This window comes from Triticum dicoccoides, chromosome 2A, assembly GCF_002162155.2.
Source record: "Triticum dicoccoides isolate Atlit2015 ecotype Zavitan chromosome 2A, WEW_v2.0, whole genome shotgun sequence".
Classification (NCBI taxonomy): Eukaryota; Viridiplantae; Streptophyta; class Magnoliopsida; order Poales; family Poaceae; genus Triticum; species Triticum dicoccoides.
The window spans coordinates 688815409-688830124 of NC_041382.1; the positions used below are offsets into that span (position 1 = coordinate 688815409).

Consider the following 14716-nt stretch of genomic DNA (forward strand, 5'->3'; position numbering starts at 1 on the left):
TCCGTCCGAATCATGTTAGCAATTGCCGCATTCTATGATTATGAGATATGGCAAATGGACGTCAAAACGGCATTCCTTAATGGTTTCCTTAAGGAAGAATTGTATATGATGCAGCCGGAAGGTTTTGTCGATCCTAAGAATGCTGACAAGGTGTGCAAGCTCCAACGCTCGATTTATGGGCTGGTGCAAGCATCTCGGAGTTGGAACATTCGCTTTGATGAGATGATCAAAGCGTTTGGGTTTATGCAGACTTATGGAGAAGCCTGCGTTTACAAGAAAGTGAGTGGGAGCTCTGTAGCATTTCTCATATTATATGTAGATGACATACTTTTGATGGGAAATGATATAGAGCTTTTGGACAGCATTAAGGCCTACTTGAATAAGAGTTTTTCAATGAAGGACCTTGGAGAAGCTGCTTATATATTAGGCATCAAGATCTATAGAGATAGATCAAGACGCCTCATAGGTCTTTCACAAAGCACATACCTTGATAAGATATTGAAGAAGTTCAATATGGATTAGTCTAAGAAGGGGTTCTTGCCTGTGTTGCAAGGTGTGAAATTGAGCTCAGCTCAATGTCCGACCACGGTAGAAGATATAGAAGAGATGAGTGTCATCCCCTATGCCTCAGCCATAGGTTCTATTAAGTATGCCATGCTGTGTACCAGACCTGATGTAAACCTTGCCGTAAGTTTGGTAGGTAGGTACCAAAGTAATCCCGGCAGGGAACACTGGACAGCGGTCAAGAATATCCTGAAGTACCTGAAAAGGACTAAGGAAATGTTTCTCATTTATGGAGGTGATGAAGAGCTCGTCGTAAAGTGTTACGTCGATGCTAGCTTGGACACAGATCTGGATGACTCTAAGTCACAAACCGGATACATGTATATTTTGAATGGTGGGGCAGTAAGCTGGTGCAGTTGCAAGTAGAGCGTCATGGCAGGATCTACATGTGAAGCGGAGTACATGGCAGCCTCGGAGGCAGCGCATGAAGCAATTTGGGTGAAGGAGTTCATCACCGACCTAGGAGTCATACCCAATGCGTCGGGGCCGATCAAACTCTTCTGTGACAACACTGGAGCTATTGCACTTGCCAAGGAGCCCAGGTTTCACAAGAAGACCAGGCACATCAAGCGTCGCTTCAACTCCATTCGTGAAAATGTTCAAGATGGAGACATAGATATTTGTAAAGTACATACGGACCTGAATGTAGCAGATCCGTTGACTAAACCTCTCCCTAGAGCAAAACATGATCAACACCAGAATTCCATGGGTGTTCAATTCATCACAATGTAACTAGATTATTGACTCTAGTGCAAGTGGGAGACTGTTGGAAATATGCCCTAGAGGCAATAATAAAAGGATTATTATTATATTTCCTTGTTAATGATAATTGTCTTTTATTCATGCTATAATTGTGTTATTCGGAAATCGTAATACATGTGTGAATACATAGACACCAACATGTTCCTAGTAAGCCTCTAGTTGACTAGCTCGTTGATCAACAGATAGTCATGGTTTCCTGACTATGGACATTGGATGTCATTGATAACAAGATCACATCATTAGGAGAATGATGTGATGGACAAGACCCAATCCTAAACATAACACAAGATCGTATAGTTCGTTTGCTAGAGTTTTTCCAATGTCAAGTATCTTTTCCTTAGACCATGAGATCATGTAACTCCCGGATACCGTAGGAGTGCTTTGGGTGTACCAAACGTCACAACGTAACTCGGTGACTATAAAGGTATACTACGGGTATCTCTGAAAGTGTCTGTTGGGTTGACACGGATCAAGACTGGGATTTGTCACTCCGTATGACGGAGAGGTATCTCTGGGCCCACTCGGTAATGCATCATCATAATGAGCTCAAAGTGACCAAGTGTCTGGTCACGGGATCATGCATTACGGTATGAGTAAAGTGACTTGCCGGTAACGAGATTGAACGAGGTATTGGGATACCGACTATCGAATCTCGGGTAAGTAACGTACCGATTGACAAAGGGAATTGTATACGGGGTTGCTTGAATCCTCGACATCGTGGTTCATCCAATGAGATCATCGAGGAGCATGTGGGAGCCAACATGGGTATCCAGATCCCGCTATTGGTTATTGACCGGAGAGCCGTCTCGGTCATGTCTACATGTCTCCCGAACCCGTAGGGTCTACACACTTAAGGTTCGGTGACGCTAGGGTTGTAGAGATATGAATATGCAGTAACCCGAAAGTTGTTCGGAATCCCGGATGAGATCCCGGACGTTGCGAGGAGTTCCGGAATGGTCCGGAGGTGAAGAATTATATATAGGAAGTGCAGTTTCGGCCATCGGGAGAGTTTCGGGGGTCACCGGTATTGTACCGGGACCACCGGAAGGGTCCCTGGGGTCCACCGTGTGGGGCCACCCATCCCGGAGGGCCCCATGGGCTGAAGTGGGGAGGGGAACCAGCCCATAGTGGGCTGGTGCGCCCCCCTTGGCCCACCCCATGCGCCTAGGGTTGGGAACCCTAGGGTGGGGGCGCCCCACCTGGCTTGGGGGGCAGTCCACCCCTTGGCCGCCCCCCCCTAGGAGATCCCATCTCCTAGGGCCGGCGCACCCCCTAGGGGGCCTATATAAAGGGGGGAGGGGCAGCCGCACCCTTGAGTCTTGGCGCCTCCCTCTCCCCTGCTACACCTCTCCCTCTCGCAGAAGAACGGCGAAGCCCTGCTGCGGTGACTGCTGCATCCACCACCACGCCGTCGTGCTGCTGGATCTTCATCAACCTCTCCTCCCCTCTTGTTGGATCAAGAAGGAGGAGACGTCACGCTGACCGTACGTGTGTTGAACACGGAGGGGCCGTCCGTTCGGTGTTAGGATCTCCGGTGATTTGGATCACGTCGAGTACGACTTCCTCATCCCCGTTCTTTGAACGCTTCCGCGCGTGATCTACAAAGGTATGTAGATGCAATCCGATCACTTGTTGCTAGATGAACTCATAGATGGATCTTGGTGAAACCGTATAAATTTTTTTGTTTTCTGCAATGTTCCCCAACATATACACCTTTTGTTTTAATTGTTTCCATTATTAAGCCTCATTTCACACGGTTGACAAGCCGAAAACACCATTCGCTCTCCCGTGAGTGACCAGGAGGCAACCCTAGAGGCCTAGACGATGCCGATGTTCGAACCCCCATCCCTCCTCCACCCTTTGCGTGTTGCCGGGTGGCGGCAGGGCTCTTCCTCCTCTCAGTTCGCGCGGGGCGTTGTTGCCGGGTTGAGGTGTTGTAGATTTGTGGCGGCGCAGATGGCATCGTGGCGGCAGAGTTTGCCCGTGGTGGCCGCGGCGAGGCGGCTACAGACGAGAAGTCGCCGACAGCGAGCTGCGATGCGAGCACGCGTGCAGGCGGCGGGGCTGGGTGTTGTGTCCGACGGTAGGCTACGGGCGGGAACTTGTGGTAGTTGCACAACGTCAAGCCCCGGTCTGCTTGAGCATGAGGCTCTACAGCTCTGGTGTGCGGATGTCTTCAGGCGATGTGTGGCGACCTCCTCAACGGCGTGGGCAGTGGCGGTATCGGACCTGGTAGTGCCCGCAGCGGGAGATGGTGTGTGCGGTTGGCCAGCGTCCGGTGGTGTAGATTCAAGGTTGGGAGTGGAAAGCGTTGATATGTCCTAAGCGTATCTATAAATTCTGATTGTTTCATGTTTCTATTATAACACTTTTTATAGTTTTGGCACACAATTTTTTAACAAACCTATTATTCCGGTGCCAAGTTCAAGGTGTTTTTTATGAACTTACAGGAAAATAATTTTTACGGGTTTTATGGGAACCAAAAATTCCAAAAAAAAAAACCAAGTATTTTTTTGTTGGGAAGCTTCCAGAGCCACCAGGTTATGTCTGGGAGGAGCCGCAGCCGGGATTCGAACGCGCAACGAGGGCGCTCACTACCGCTGCGCGGCCAGTGTTCCTCTGTTTACGTAGCACGCCTAAATATTTTATACTGTGCTTTGTTCTCTTTTTCATACGGTAACAAAAAAGATAAATAGCACGCGCTGTACATAGTGTGTGTATCGTATATTGATAAATAATTACATCGTATAAAAAATGTAATTTATAAATTTTAAAAAGTACATTGTATATTAAAAAAATGTTCAGTGTATATAACAAAATTGTTCATCGTATATTATACAACAATGTTCTATTTTTATAGAATAATGTTCCATGTATTTTTATAGAATAATGTTCAGTGTGTATTTACAACCTTTTTTGCATACTAAACCTATATAAAAACTGTAAACAAATTGAAAACATGAAAATCCAAAGAATACCAAAGATCTAAAAAAGATAAAAGCAATCAGAAACAAAAAAAACACGTACAAAAAAGGAATTTATGCATTTTTTAAAAAGCTCATCGTATATTTATGTTCAGTGTGTATAACAAAATTGTTCATCATACATTATACAAGAATGTTCAGTGTGTATTTATATAATAATGTTTAGTTTGTATTTACAAAAAATATAATAATAAACCGTAGTCTGACACAGACATATACTAAACCTATATAAAAAAGAAATGTGAAACAAAAAACATAATAAAAACTGAAAAAAGGCCAGGACGTGTGCAAACTAATAAATCTAGGAATGCCACTAGTCTGATGTGGGCATCTCTCTAGTGTAGTGGCTGGCGCGCTCTTTCTTTCACTCGCAGGCGCAGGTTCCAATCAGCTCAAACGCGAACTTTATTTATTTAACGTTAAAATAATATATGAAGGTACTATACTAGTACAACAGCTAACATGGCCTAGCATGGTGGCTAGGCGTCTCCGTCGTAACCGGGAGGGCGTGGGTCCGAATGCCAGCCATGCGCAATTTTCTTTTTTAACTTCGCGGGGGCATTTGCGTGATTAAGTGCAATGCCGGGTCTTATCTGCAAAAATAATATGCCACGTTTCACCTGACAGGTGGGGCCGCTAGGTCAGATACAACGTCAATACGGCGCTTAGCCCATTTTGCAACAATTAGCCTCAAACGTGGTACTAACTTGCAAAAAATCTGAATAATGGTACTGATCCGTTACAACTGTCTCAAGTGTGGTACTTCCTTGCAATTAACTCGGGGGGCTGCGTAGGGGCGTGGTGCTCTGTTCCACCACAGCTCGGTGCCCACGTCTTTATATTTGCTCTCTACACCCTGATGTTTCACATTGAGAACTTTTTCGTCGCCGCACCTCTCTGGTCTGCCATGATCCAATCTGAAAGCCTTTTCTAGTACACTGTCGAATAGATAATTCATCATTGTGGCCATCTACATCAAAGTTGCTGCCACCACTATGGGTCCATGGCAGTAGTTAGATGACAAATTTTCCCTTGTTCTTCAGTACAATGAGCACATAAGCTTCCCTACATGATGGTGATCCATTTGATATAATCTTTATTGGCGTGTTTGTTGTGGTGCAATGAATTTTCACTTTATGAACATATCTATATATGTTTTAGACATGGATTTGTATCAGCTTTGAAAATATGTCCAAGAGCAATAATATTTTTATTATTTATTTCCAAGTTTATAATTGATATTTATATTGTACGCAATAACTGCTATGATTCTCAAACATGTGATTCGGAGGAAAAACTAATAAACACACGTGGAGATATAAACGGTAAAACCCGATTACTAGTCTTTCCTATAGGTCTGGCTCAAGTGTTTTCGTATAGTTGGCATGTCTTGATCTCATGGGGTAATATATATCACCTCGGGTCTTGAACATATGGCGAAGTAGAAGGAATAACATTGATAACCAAAGATTCATTCGGATATCATTCATGTGAGTATAGGGGTCAATATGGATATCCACGGTTTTGCTACTGGTCATTGAATGAAAGTGTTTGTGTTCATGTCTTATGATCTGTTAAGTTCTATAGGAGTTAAGAATATGAGAAAATATCGCCAGAAAAGTTTGAGGAATAAAAGAAATAGTTTTAGGAGAAACCACAAGCGTTCAGAGTTACTAGAAGAGTTTCAGGGCATATTGAGAATTACCAGATAGGCAGAAAAAATTCTAGGGACCTGATATAAACAGGAGGACTCCGGTATTTACCGGAAGCCCCTGGGGATTTTATTAGGCGCCATGGGCTCCACTAATAGGCTAAAGGCCTATTCACTACTAGGGAAAACCTTATACACAGAAGTTTATCAGTAGCGCGGTTTAAAAGTGGGCGCTACTGCTAATTAGTAGTAGCGAGGGGTATAAAATCCGCGCTACTACTAAGTTGATAGTAGTAGCGAGGGGTATAAACCCACACTGCTACTAAGTAGTCTCCAACAATGCCCCCGGGATAGGCCATAGTAGTAGCGAGGGATATAAAACCGGCGCTACTACTAAGTAAGTAGTAGTAGCGCAGGTAAGACCCCCACGCTACTACTAAGCATGTCCACCCCACCACGAACTCACATGTTCCTCGGTCCACCCCACCCCGGCTCTTCTCCCCGCCGGCTCCACCACCCACCCTTTCGGAGTGGTTGGCCTCCCGACCCCTCCCTATCTTCTCCCGCTAATCCCCCCATTCCCCTCACCGCCGCCGCCATTGTCGGCTGCCCAAGGTGAGACCCCAGCGCCCATCTCCTCCTCCCCTCACGGGGAATGGGGGTGACTGGGACTGCGGCGGCTGCGGCAACCGCAACTACGCCTTCCGCTCCCACTACAAGAAAGTTGTTAATCTGTGACAGTCGCTGTCCGTCACAGACATGAGAAAAAGCGTCAAGCATGGCTCCGCGTGACGATCCTACAATCCGTCATGTATATCGCGTCATAATTCGCCAACCCGTCTATCCTTGACGGATTTTGGTTTCTGTCATGATCCATGACGGTCTTTCTCCGTCATCGGTCTGCCCCTAGGCCCGTTCGGCCCGCCCAAGGCCCGATCCTCTGTGACGGACTGTTCCGTCACGGATTTACATGACGTGTAGTAAGATGAGTCCCATGTGCCGCCCACGTGGGTCTGACGTGGCGCCAGCGTGGGTATGACGTGGCATCGTGCAAGCCCATGTAGCATTCGGCCCAATATGGTCTGGCCCATTTATTTTTGTATGGCTAGGCCTATTAGCCCATTTTACCGTAGCCTAGTTGGCCCGTTTGTTTTGGGCTGACCCATTTCTACTTGTTCAATATTCACATCGGCCCATCAAAATTACAAGCCACTCATGTTTTTTGTTTAACCACGAAGTCCGTTTCCAGGCCCACTTTGTCCGACCCGTTAGTGTTTATTCAACCCGGCCCGTCCCATTTTTGTTTTTACGCACAATGTGTGCTAACATTGAGCTTACATATCAAGATCCACTAACATCAGAAGACAAAGGCACAAAATCACAAAGATAGAAAAAAGACACAACATTAGAAAGCACAAGTAACATTGGGCTTACATCTCCACATGCACTGAACATGGAGCAGCAAAATGCAACAAATTTGCTTCCAACAGTGTGCAGTTTGCACAACAAAAGCATTACAAAATAAGAAGGTTGGTTCCAGCGGTATATTACATTCACATGGCTTCCATGCATCAAGTAGAGAAAGACACTGATCTTGGACTCAAACAACTTACCCTTGAGCTGATCTTGGTTGCAACTGACTTAGCAAAAAGTCTAGTTTTGCATCCATCGCAGCTTGCTTCTTCCTGTTCTCCTCATCTCTCTTCCTGTGCTCCTCGTCTTGCATGATCCTTGCTTCTTTGGACTCCTTCAACGGCTTGGTCAAGGTGTCAACACGTGCCCGAAGCTCGACATTGTCCCTCTTCTCCGTTGCCACTTCTGCACTGGATCTCGCATGGACATGCTAGATCCCCACATGCTGAAGAAATCTTGGCTTCTTAGTGTGCTTAGCAAGCACTTCAGCTACAACCTCGGTTGCAGAGTTTGATTCCTGACCATCTTCTATAGGTTGAGAGGCCTTGTTTTCCATCCCAGTCTAGCAATGCAAGCAACAATCATGGTTATAAGACGGCTTAAGCACAAGTAGAGAAGACGGCCGCAACAAGCTTACATATATCGTCTTTGTAAGGAAAGCTATCATGTATCCTTTACGACTAGACATTTGTGATAACAGTTAGACTAATCTTTTTTCTGTGTGGAGGTGATTCAGGTTATTCATATATACTATCATCTACAACAAAGTGGACTATTTCCTGAATTAACTACAAGTGAGTAATGTTTAAGTCAAATTATTTCAGGAAGTAAATCTCTAAAATATATATACTAAAAGATAAGACAATATATATACTAAAAGATAAGACATTGAGGATGGCCAAAATTGCAATATACAGGGCATGTTTGGATTCTGCCCAAGCTGGCCGTGCGAACGCGAGGGCGGGCCAAAATATTGGCGACCGTTTTGGCCGCCCGAACTTGGCCAACTTATTGGCGAGAAATTAAAATACACAGCGGAATGGAGCATGGGCACGCCAAATTATTGGCTGCAATCCAAGCAATGCCCAAGAATCTGGTCAACGCCAATTATTTTGGCTTCGCAAGCTGGGGCATCCATCCAAACAGCCTCATAAAGCCAAATATTAGATTAATACAAAACTCTATAATTTTAGGTGGCTGATCAAGCACATGTCAAAGTGATTATGTGATTTTATTAAAGTCATTTCATCTAGCCACACATAAAAGAAAAACTGATGTTTTTCAATCGCTTCAAATCATATCAGTTGTCTGAAAAAAGGGTACAATCATACAGGATAGACTATTACAAGATAGTTAAGTGAACATGTTAACATTTTCAATTAAGATATGCCGACATTTGATTATCGGTTTTCAATCAGGTAAAGTGACTCAAACAATATTAGTTCTAGCCATGCAGAAAGGTAAAAATTGATGATTGGTAGTCTTTTGAAGCTGACTTACAATTGCAGCTTGCACGACATCAGTGTAACTTTTCTTTTTCTTGTTGTAGTGACACTCCTTGAACAAATCCAATGCAGTGGGTTCTTTATCTTTGTATTTGTCGCCCTGGAAACAACAAATATGAAGGCAAGGGAGCATCATACACAGTTACTACATGGACACAATAGTTTACATGAACCTATGGTCATGAAAATTTCTCATGACAATGCACATCCAGAGCCACATGTTTGACTTACCAGATTATCACAATGCACAGGATAGCTGCACGCGCCAATAGTTTGGTGAAACTTAACTTGAGCTCGATTATTTTTGTTAATTTTACATATCCCCTTCATCAACAGACCGACTACATGTAAGGCACACTTTCTAGATTAGCATATAGAAGGCAAGAGATTGGTCTTGAGGAAGAAACATACCATCTTTTTGGGATCCTTCCAGCTTTCCACCAGCTCATTCCACTGCTCATCAGTCATCGAGGGGACAGGAGAAGTTCTCGTCACCAAATGGAGTGGGTGAGGGTCAAAAAACTCTTTCGATCTTGAGCCTATATCGTTGTTGGCGAGTCGCACGTTTCAGCATTTCAGTACAAGCCTTCCTAACTGGCACAACATCTACGTCCATCTGAAACTTGTTCTAGTCCGATGAAAAAACATGTGTAAGTATCATGATTGCACATAATTAACACAATAGCACAAAATTGACAGGTTGATAGCCATTAGAGGGAGAAAGGCCTGGACTATGTACTTACACCAACTTTGCCTACAAAGTTCCTGAAGATCCCATCTCGGACATGTCCATCCGGGTCCTTGTAATCCTTCTAGCACTTAAACACAGGCATATGGTGTCTGACTGTGACGTTGCATTCAGTTGCAAACTTTGCAGCAAGAAGAGGTGCCTCCGGCCTTATCCTCCCTTCTGGAATGACAAGCGGTAGTTTGCCCTGCCGGTGTCGAGTGATCCTTTCCAGGCCTTTTCCCAAATTAGGGCCCCTTTCCCTTGGCTCTTCATAGGATTGTGGACCTACAAAGAAAGTAAAATCAAGAATTGGATACAATTAGACCATAATTACAAAGTATAGAAGTTTACTAATAAATGGAGAACATATTTTCAAAAGGAGCAACTGTAATAACGGGAATTAAGCTCACAAAAAAGCCAAGACAATATACTCGTAACCATATGGCGGCAACAATTAAATGGAATATTACAGTTCACATGTTATCTATCATGTTGGTGTGTTTCTCATTGTTACAAATGCACAGGTTACCTGGAACTGAAGACACGGTTCAAGCAGATTTCGACAAGGCAATATCTTCAGCAAAGACAGAAGAAGAGAAAACTAAATCATGATTTCAGATTAGACCATAAGCTGTCAGGTCTGTACATATCTATATTCAGTGAGTATATGGATATAATCCATTGCAAGAAACACACTTTTAAATTACGAAGTAAGTAAATTGTCCTTATTTAAATACTGTGATTTTAATAAATGAGCAATGGAGTTTTCCTTGAGAATATCATCGTCCTACAGCACTGGAATGACTCATAAAAAATTATGCGCACATATGGTATAAATTAAGCTTAGTAATACACATGAAGTTGCAGTTAATAAGATAAAAAAATATGGTTTATATTAAGTATAGTTTAGACAGCAAGATGCATAGAACAATAGATTGAACAAGAAGTTTAACTCTAATAGATGCTACAAAGATTCAGGTTATAACATGCCTTTAGAGTTATTGTTAGGTTGGGTTTCCTGATTTGGTTGGGCACTACCACCAGCTTCGGTGGCCATCTCATTGTGACCACTACCACCAGCTTCGTTGGCCATCTCATTGTCATCATCACGATGGGCAATAAGATCAGCTCCATTGGCAATCCAGTTGTCATCCTCACAATGTGCAGGGTCATCATCTTTTTAGAAAAAAATCATCTAGTGAGAGTATGTTCATCATGCAATCCGAGCTAATTGACTAGGCTAGCAATTCAAAATAAAAAACATAGTAAGGAAATTTCCTTCAACACCATGGTCATCAAACTTGGGAATAATTTCTTCAGCTTGGCGGGCACAAGCCACAGAAGCAGTTGGCTTATCGATGACACTTGGTGTCTGATGTTTAGGATCCAACATCTCCTCACTTTGAGTACTTGCATCAGCATCTTGTAATAGAGCTTTCTTCAACCTTGTGACTCGCGAATTAGTAGGGATGTCCGCATGAACTCTCTTAGGAGGCCGAGGCTTGACTCCACCAGGGGGCATGGCCGCAGATCTTTTCTTACTAGTTTTCTGACTAGTCTTCTTACAGCCCTGATAGATATGAAGACATGGTTTAATCAACAAACTGTAACAAAATTCTGCTGCAATGGCAAACATGCAACATATCTAAGCAATGAATGACTAGATGGAGGAATTTATCACCTTAGAGTTTGAGCTAGTAGCAGGTGTGTTGTTTTTGCCATGGCGCAGCTGGAGCAAAAATTGTAGCGTGCGCACGCGCTTTTTGCAGCCGAGCCGTATTTAGAACATTCTAGAGCATATATATCACAAGTTTATTATGTGTTACTGTAACTGGTAAGACATATATTTAATTATGCACTATTATTAGGAAATAATTACTAGAATGAGCAAGACATATGCGCGAACTTTTTTCCAAAACATGTGGAAACGATGACATAGTATAAAAAACCGGACCGGACCGACGGTTTGACTAGTAAAAATTTGAACCGACATCCTTAGCGGTTCGATTATCGATTTAGTTTTTCACAATAGCTACGTGTCAATCGCCTAGAGGGATGGCCGGGGCGGTGGAAGCACGGCGGTGGGAGGAGATTATGGGGAGGGCGGGGCGGCGAGGCGTGGGCGGTGGTGGCTAGCGGTTCGGCTGGTGGTCCATGGGGCGGTTGGAAGAAGATTCATCGGGAGGGTTAAGTTGGCAACAATATATGACCCAAATCGGGACTTCAGTCGACTGGCACCCAGCCAGTCCCTTAGTTTTTAAACTATGAGCGAGGGAATACCAACTCTACTAAACTTTGTGTTGGAAATATGCCCTAGAGGCAATAATAAATTAGTTATTATTATATTTCCTTGTTCATGATAATCGTTTATTATCCATGCTAGAATTGTATTGATAGGAAACTCAGATACATGTGTGGATACATAGACAACACCATGTCCCTAGTAAGCCTCTAGTTGACTAGCTCGTTGATCAATAGATGGTTACGGTTTCCTGACCATGGACATTGGATGTCATTGATAACATGATCACATCATTAGGAGAATGATGTGATGGACAAAGACCCAATCCTAAGCCTAGCACAAGATCATGTAGTTCGTATGCTAAAGCTTTTCTAATGTCAAGTATCATTTCCTTAGACCATGAGATTGTGCAACTCCTGGATACCGTAGGAGTGCTTTGGGTGTGCCAAACGTCACAACGTAACTGGGTGGCTATAAAGGTACACTACAGGTATCTCCGAAAGTGTCTGTTGGGTTGGCACGAATCGAGACTGGGATTTGTCACTCCGTGTAAACGGAGAGGTATCTCTGGGCCCACTCGGTAGGACATCATCATAATGTGCACAATGTGATCAAGGAGTTGATCACGTGATGATGTGTTACGAAACGAGTAAAGAGACTTGCCGGTAACGAGATTGAACAAGGTATCGGGATACCGACGATCGAATCTCGGGCAAGTATCGTACCGCTAGACAAAGGGAATTGTATACGGGATTGATTAAGTCCTTGACATCGTGGTTCATCCGATGAGATCATCGTGGAACATGTGGGAGCCAACATGGGTATCCAGATCCCGCTGTTGGTTATTGACCGGAGAGTCATCTCGGTCATGTCTGCATGTCTCTCGAACCCGTAGGTCTACACACTTAAGGTTCAGTGACGCTAGGGTTATAGAGATATTAGTATGCGGTAACCCGAAAGTTGTTCGGAGTCCCGGATGAGATCCCGGACGTCACGAGGAGTTCTGGAATGGTCCGGAGGTAAAGATTTATATATGGGATGTCTTGTTTTGGTCGCCGGAAAAGTTTCGCGCATTATCGGTATTGTACCGGGAGTGCCGAAAGGGGTCCGGGGGTCCACCAAGGGGGCCCACCTGCCCCGGGGGGGCACATGGGCTGTAGGGGTGTGCGCCTTAGCCTATATGGGCCAAGGGCACCAGCCCCAAGAGGCCCATGCGCCAAGAGATAAGGGAAAGAAAGAGTCCTAAAGGGGGAAGGCACCTCCTAGGTGCCTTGGGGAGGATGGACTCCTCCCTGGCCGCACCCTTCCTTGGAGGAAGGGCCAAGGCTGCCCCCCCCTCTCCCTTGGCCCTATATATATTTGGGGGAAGGGAGGGCAGCCGCACCCAAGCCCTGGCGCCTCCCTCTCCCTCCCATGACACATCTCCCTCCTCCCGCAGCACTTGGCGAAGCCCTGTTGGAATCCCGCTACTTCCACCACCACGCCGTTGTGCTGCTGGATCTCCATCAACCTCTCCTCCCCCCTTGTTGGATCAAGAAGGAGGAGACGTTGCTGCTCCGTACGTGTGTTGAACGCGGAGGTGCCGTCCGTTTGGCACTAGGATCATCGGTGATTTGGATCACGACGAGTACGACTCCGTCAACCCCGTTCTCTTGAACGCTTCCGCGCGCGATCTACAAGGGTATGTAGATCCACTCCTCCCTCGTTACTAGATGACTCCATAGATAGATCTTGGTGACACGTAGGAAAATTTTGAATTTATGCTACGTTCCCCAACAGTGGCATCATGAGCTAGGTCTATGCGTAGTTTCTATGCACGAGTAGAACACAAAGTAGTTGTGGGTGTTGATTTTGTTCAATATGCTTACTGTCACTAGTCCAATCTTGATTCGGTGGCATTGTGGGAAGAAGCGGCCCGGACCGACCTTACACGTACTCTTATGTGAGACTGGTTCCACCGACTGACATGCACTAGTTGCATAAGGTGGCTAGCGGGTGTCTGTCTCTCCCACTTTAGTCGGATTGGATTCGATGAAAAGGGTCTTTATGAAGGGTAAATAGCAATTGGCATATCACGTTGTGGTTTTTGCGTAGGTAAAAAACGTTCTTGCTAGAAACCCATAGCAGCCATGTAAAACATGCAAACAACAATTAGAGGACGTCTATCTTGTTTTTGCAGGGTATGCTATGTGATGTGATATGGCCAAAAGGATGTGATGAATGATATATGTGATGTATGAGATTGATCATGTTCTTGTAATAGGAATCACGACGTGCATGTTGATGAGTATGACAACCGGCAGGAGCCATAGGAGTTGTCTTTATTTATTTATGACCTGCGTGTCAACATAAACGGCATGTAATTACTTTACTTTATTGCTAACCGTTAGCTGTAGTAGTAGAAGTATTAGTTGGTGAGACAACTTCATGAAGACACGATGATGGAGATCATGATGATGGAGATCGTGGTGTCGTGCCGGTGACGATAATGATCATGGAGCCCCGAAGATGGAGATCAAAAGGAGCAATATGATATTGGCCATATCATGTCACTATTTGATTGCATGTGATGTTTATCATGTTTTTGCATCTTGTTTCCTTAGAACGACGGTAGTAAATAAGATGATCCCTCATAATAATTTCAAGAAGGTGTTCCCCCTAACTGTGCACCGTTGCGACAGTTCGTTGTTTCGAAGCACCACGTGATGATCGGGTGTGATAGATTCTAACGTTCACATACAACGGGTGTAAGACAGATTTACACACGCGAAACACTTAGGTTGACTTGACGAGCCTAGCATGTACAGACATGGCCTCGGAACACAAGAGACCGAAAGGTCGAGCATGAGTCGTATGGTAGATATG

At 44.6% G+C, this 14716-nt stretch overlaps 1 pseudogene; it reads right to left on the reverse strand.

Annotated features, from left to right (window-relative positions):
- Window positions 1-7570: 7570 nt before the first annotated feature.
- Window positions 7571-11131, reverse strand: LOC119358116 (annotated as a pseudogene).
- Between the last annotated feature and the right edge of the window lie 3585 nt (window positions 11132-14716).